Raw genomic sequence first — 6,000 nt, 5'->3', positions numbered from 1 at the left:
GTACATAGCCAATAATATAACATTTTAAATATTTATATTATTTAAAAATTATTTAAAAACTTTTCTGAATGTAATATTTACTGTTCATTTATAATTGTTTATTTCCCTTGTTCACTTCTCTTTTTGTTTATTGTCTATTCTACTTGCTTTGGCAATGTAAACATGTTACTAAATCCCCTTGAAATTAAATTGAGAGACCGAGGGAGAAACCGAGGGACACAGAGAGAGACCGAGGGAGAGAGAGAGCGATTGAGGGAGAGAGAGAGAGAGACCAATGAAGACAGAGGGAAATTGAGGGAGAGAGAGAGAGAGACCGAGGAAGACAGAGAGAGATTGAGGGAGAGAGAGAGAGAGAGACCGAGGAAGACAGAGAGAGACTGAGGAAGACAGAGAGATTGAAGGAGAGAGAGAGACTGAGGAAGACAGAGACTGAGGAAGACAGAGAGACTGAGGAAGACAGAGAAATTGAGGGAGACAAAGAGAGACTGGGGAAGACAGAGAGAGACCGAGGAAGACAGATAGAGACTGAGGAAGACAGAGAGAGACCGAGGAAGACAGAGAGACCGGGAAGACAGAGAGACTGGGAAGACAGAGAGACTGAGGAAGACAGAGAGAGACTGAGGAAGACAGAGAGAGACTGAGGAAGACAGAGCGATTGAGGGAGAGAGAGAGACTGAGGGAGACAGAGAGAGACTGAGGAAGACCGAGAGAGGCTAAGGAAACAGAGAGATTGAGGGAGAGAGAGAGACTGAGGAAGACAGAGAGAGACTGAGGAAGATAGAGAGAGACTGAGGAAGACAGAGAGATTGAGGGAGAGAGAGAGACTGAGGAAGACAGAGAGAGACTGAGGAAAACAGAGACACTGAGGAAGACAGAGAGAGACTGAGGAAGACAGAGAGATTGAGGGAGAGAGAGAGAGACTGAGGAAGACAGAGCGATTGAGGGAGAGAGAGAGACTGAGGGAGACAGAGAGAGACTGAGGAAGACCGAGAGAGGCTAAGGAAGACAGAGAGATTGAGGGAGAGAGAGAGACTGAGGAAGACAGAGAGAGACTGAGGAAGATAGAGAGAGACTGAGGAAGACAGAGAGATTGAGGGAGAGAGAGAGACTGAGGAAGACAGAGAGAGACTGAGGAAAACAGAGACACTGAGGAAGACAGAGAGAGACTGAGGAAGACAGAGAGATTGAGGGAGAGAGAGAGACTGAGGAAGACAGAGAGAGACTGAGGAAAACAGAGACACTGAGGAAGACAGAGAGAGACTGAGGAAAACAGAGACACTGAGGAAGACAGAGAGAGACTGAGGACGACAGAGAGAGACTGAGGAAGACAGAGAGAATGAGGGAGAGAGAGAGAGACTGAGGAAGACAGAGAGAGACTGAGGAAAACAGAGAGAGACTGGGAAGACAGAGAGAGACCGAGGAAGACAGAGAGAGTCCGAGGAAGAGAGAATGTGATCACTAACTGGGACACTTCCCTCCACCATTCAATCAAACACAAGAACCTTTGCATCTCTCCATGTGAATTCCAGTGATTTAGGAGAAGAAAGTAAAATGCTTAGCCAGAAGGGGTTATCAGATATGAGTTGTCTCCCAGGACTTTGATACAGCAGCAGGTCTGGAGACAGACACCGCAGGCCTGGGGCTGGATGACTCAGGGATGGGCCTGCCTGGGTGGATCACACAATGCCAGGGTTACCACATGACTACACATGTACAGTGGCACAGAGCTGGAAAGTGATGTGAGTGTTTCTTTCTTTCAGGGAGAATACAGATGGGAGACTGAGCTCATCTCTGCTGTCCTGGGGAAACAGAACGTGTGGCAGAGGTATACACTCCAGAGGTATACACTTCCAGAGGTATACACGCCAGAGGTACACACTTCAGAGTTATACACTCCAGAGGTACACACTTCAGAGGTACACACTTCAGAGGTACACACTCCAGAGGTATACACTCCAGAGGTATACACTCCAGAGGTATACACTCCAGAGGTATACACTCCAGAGGTGTACACTCCAGAGGTGTACACTTCAGAGGTATACACTTCAGAGGTATACACTCCAGAGGTATACACTCCAGAGGTATACACTCCAGAGGTATACACTCCAGAGGTATACACTCCAGAGGTACACACTCCAGAGGTACACACTCCAGAGGTACACACTCCAGAGGTACACACTCCAGAGGTATACACTCCAGAGGTATACACTTCAGAGGTACACACTCCAGAGGTACACACTCCAGAGGTATACACTCCAGAGGTATACACTCCAGAGGTATACACTTCAGAGGTACACACTCCAGAGGTATACACTCCAGAGGTATACACTTGATTATGGACTGGTTTCACTGGCGTTGAAATGATGTGTCACACAGACTGTATCAAGATTCTTCAAGATGAAATAAAGGATTCCCAGGGTCGTGTTGAATACATCTTTGTTGGATTGAGTATTGCTGTAAGTGTGTCAGCCTTGAAAATAAGATGATGCATCTCATGGGAGTTTGTCAGTAAAAAAACTTTAAACACTTTTGCAAATTCTTCATGTTTGTTTAAGTTATCGGGTAAATACCTTCACATTGACTTTTCCAATTATGCTGCTTACATTCAAAGTCCCCATCTTGTGCTAAAAATCCAAGCTCAGTTGAATGATTTGTTAGTATACAGTACCAGTCGAAAATGTGGACACACCTACTCATTCCAGGGTTTTCTTTATTTGTGCTATTTTATACATTGTAGAACAAGGGTCAAGAAATTAAAACTATGGAATAACACATTTGGAATGTAGTAACCAAACAAGTGTTAATCAAATCTCAAAATCTATGTTATTTTTGAGATTTTACTCTAGTAGCCACCCGTTGACTTGATGACAACTTTGCACACTCTTGGAATTCTCTCAACCAGCTTCATGAGGTAGTTACCTGGAATGCATTTCAATTAGCATGTTTGACTTGTTAAAAGTTAATTTGCGAAATTTCTTTCCTTCTGAATCAGTTGTGTTGTGACAATTTAGGGGTGGTATACAGAAGATATCCCTATTTGGTAAAAGAACACGTCCATATTATGGCAAGAACAGCTCAAATGAGCAAACAGAAATGACAGTCAATCATTACTTTAAGACAAGAAGGTCAGTCAATGCAGAAGATTTCAAGTACTTTGAAAGTTTCTTCAAGTGCAGTCGCAAAACCGTCAAGCGCTATGATGAAACTGGCTCTCATGAGAACTGCCACAGGAAATGAAGACCCATAATTACCTCTGCTGCAGAGGAGGAGATCATTCGAGTTACAGAAAAAGCATCTCAAAAAATGCTTCACAGACTTCAAGTAACAGACACAACTCAACATCAACTGTTCAGAGGAGACTGCGTGAATCAGGACTTCATGGTCGAATTGCTGCAAAGAAACCACTACTAAAGGACACCAATTATAAGAAGAGAATTGCTTGGGCCAGAAAACATGAGTAATGGACATTAAACCGGTGGAAATCTGTCATTTGGTCTGATGAGACCAATATTGAAATTTTTGTTTCCAACCGCAGTGTCTTTGTGAGATGCAGAGTAGGTGAAGAGATGATCGCTGCATGTGTGGTTCCCAAAGTGAAGTATGGAAGAGGAGGTGTGATGGTGTGGGGTGTTTTGCTGGTGACACTGTCTGTGATTTATTTAGAATTCAAGGACACTTAAGCAGCATGGCTGCCACAGCATTCTGCAGCAATACGCATTTGGTTTGCGCTTAGTGGGACTATCATCATTTGTTTTTCAACAGGACAATAACCCAACACAGCTCCAGGCTGTGTAACGGCTATTTGACCTCAAACTAATTTGAGGTGGTTTGGGATGAGTTGAACGGCAGAGTGAAGGAAAAGCAGCTAACAGGTGCTCAGCATATGTGGGAACTCCTTCAAGACTGTTGGAAGAGCATTCTTCATGAAGCTGGTTGAGAGAATGCTAAGAGTGTGCAAGGCTGCCATCAAGGCAAAGGGTGGCGACATAGAAGATTTGTTTAACACTTTTTGGTTACGACATGATTCCATATGTGTTATTTCATAGTTTTGATGTCTTCACTGTTATTCTAAAATGCAGAAAATAGTAAAAATAAAAACTCTTGAATGAGTAGTAACTTTTGACTAGTACTGTGTATACATTGTCTTCGGACAGTATTCAGACCCTTCACATTTTTCACATTTTGTTGCGTTAGAGACTTATTCTAAAATGGACTAACTAAATATAAATCCTCAGCAATCTACACACAATACCCCATAATGACAAAGCAAGAACAGGTTTTTAGAGACATTTTTGCAAATGTATTAAATATTTAAAAAACAAAAATATATTCAGACCTTTTGCTATGAGATTCGAAATTGAGCTCAGGTGCCTCCTGTTTCCATTGATCATCCTTTCTACAACTTGATTAGAGTCCACCTGTGGTATTTTCAATTGATTGGACATGATTTGGAAAGGCACACACCTGTCTATATTAGATCCCACAGTTGACAGTGCATGTCAGAGCAAAAACCAAGCCATGAGGTTGAAGGAGCTTCGTAGAGCCGTCCGTAGAGCTTCGAGACAGGACTGTGTATAGGCACAAATCTGGGGAAGGTTACCAAAACATTTCTGCACCATTGAAGTTCCCCAAGAACACAGTGGCTTCCATCATTCTTAAATGGAAGAAGTTTGGAACCACCAAGACTTTTCCTAGAGCTGGCCGCCCGGCCAAACTGAGCAATAGGGGGAGAAGGGCCTTGGTCAGGGAGGTGACCAAGAACCCGATGGTCACCCTGACAGAGCTCTAGAGTTCCTCTGTAGAGAGGCGAGAACCTTCGAGAAGGACAACCATCTCTGCAGCACTCCACCAATCAGCTGTTATGTTAGAGTGGGCAGACGTATGCCACTCCTCAGTAAAAGGCACACGACAGCCTGCCTGGAGTTTACCAAAAGGCACCTAAAGTTGCTCAGACCGCCAGAAACAAGATTCTCTGGTCTGATGAAACCAAGACTGAACTATTTGGCCTAAATGCCAAGTGTTATGTCTGGAGGAAACTCATCCCTATGGTGAAGCAGCATCATGCTGTGGGGATGTTTTTCAGCGGCAGGGACTGGGAGACTAGTCAGGATCGATGCAAAGGTGAACGGAGCAAGGTACAGAGAGGTCCTTGATAAAAATCTGCTCCAGAGCACTCAGGACCACAGACTGGGGAGTAAGGTTAACCTTCCAACAGGACAACAACCCTAAGCACACAGCCAAAACAATGCAGAATGGCTTCGGGACAAGTGTCTGAGTCCTGAGACGCTCCCCATCCAACCTGACAGAGCTTGAGAGGATCTGCAGAGAAGAATTGGAGAAACTCCCCAAATACAGGTGTGCCAAGCTTTTAGCGTCATACCCAAGACTCGAGGCTGTAATCACCGTCAAAGGTTATTTAACTTCTTATGGCTGCAGGGGCAGCCAAAGGTTATTTAACTTCTTATTGCTGCAAGGGCAGTATTGAGTAGCTTGGATGAAAGTTTTCGTCCGACGTTCGGATGGACCTGCACAAGCGTTTGGATTTGTGTACTAAACGCACTAACAAAAGTAGCTACTTGGACATAAATAATGGACATTATTGAACAAATCAAGCATTTATTGTGGAACTAGGATTCCTGGGAGTGCATTCTGATGAAGAGCGTCAAAGGTAAGGGAATATTTATAATGTGATTTCCGATTCCTGTTGACTCCAACATGGTGGAAATTGTATTTATTTTCTGAGCGCCGTCTCAGATTATTGCATGGTATGCTTTTTCGGTAAAGTGTTTTTGAAATCTGACACAGCGGTTGCATTAAGGAGAGGTATATCTATATTTCCATGTCTAACAAATGTATTTATTGACAATTATAATGAGTACTTCTGCAAAATGATGTGGCTCTCTGCAATATCACCGGATATTTTTGGAACTAGTGAACATAACGCGCCAATGTAAACTCAGATGTTTTTATATAAACATGAACTTCATCAAACAAAACATA

The sequence above is a fragment of the Oncorhynchus masou genome, chromosome 18, assembly GCF_036934945.1.
Source record: "Oncorhynchus masou masou isolate Uvic2021 chromosome 18, UVic_Omas_1.1, whole genome shotgun sequence".
Lineage (NCBI taxonomy): Eukaryota > Metazoa > Chordata > Actinopteri > Salmoniformes > Salmonidae > Oncorhynchus > Oncorhynchus masou.
Note: the sequence above shows the minus strand (reverse complement) of the source record.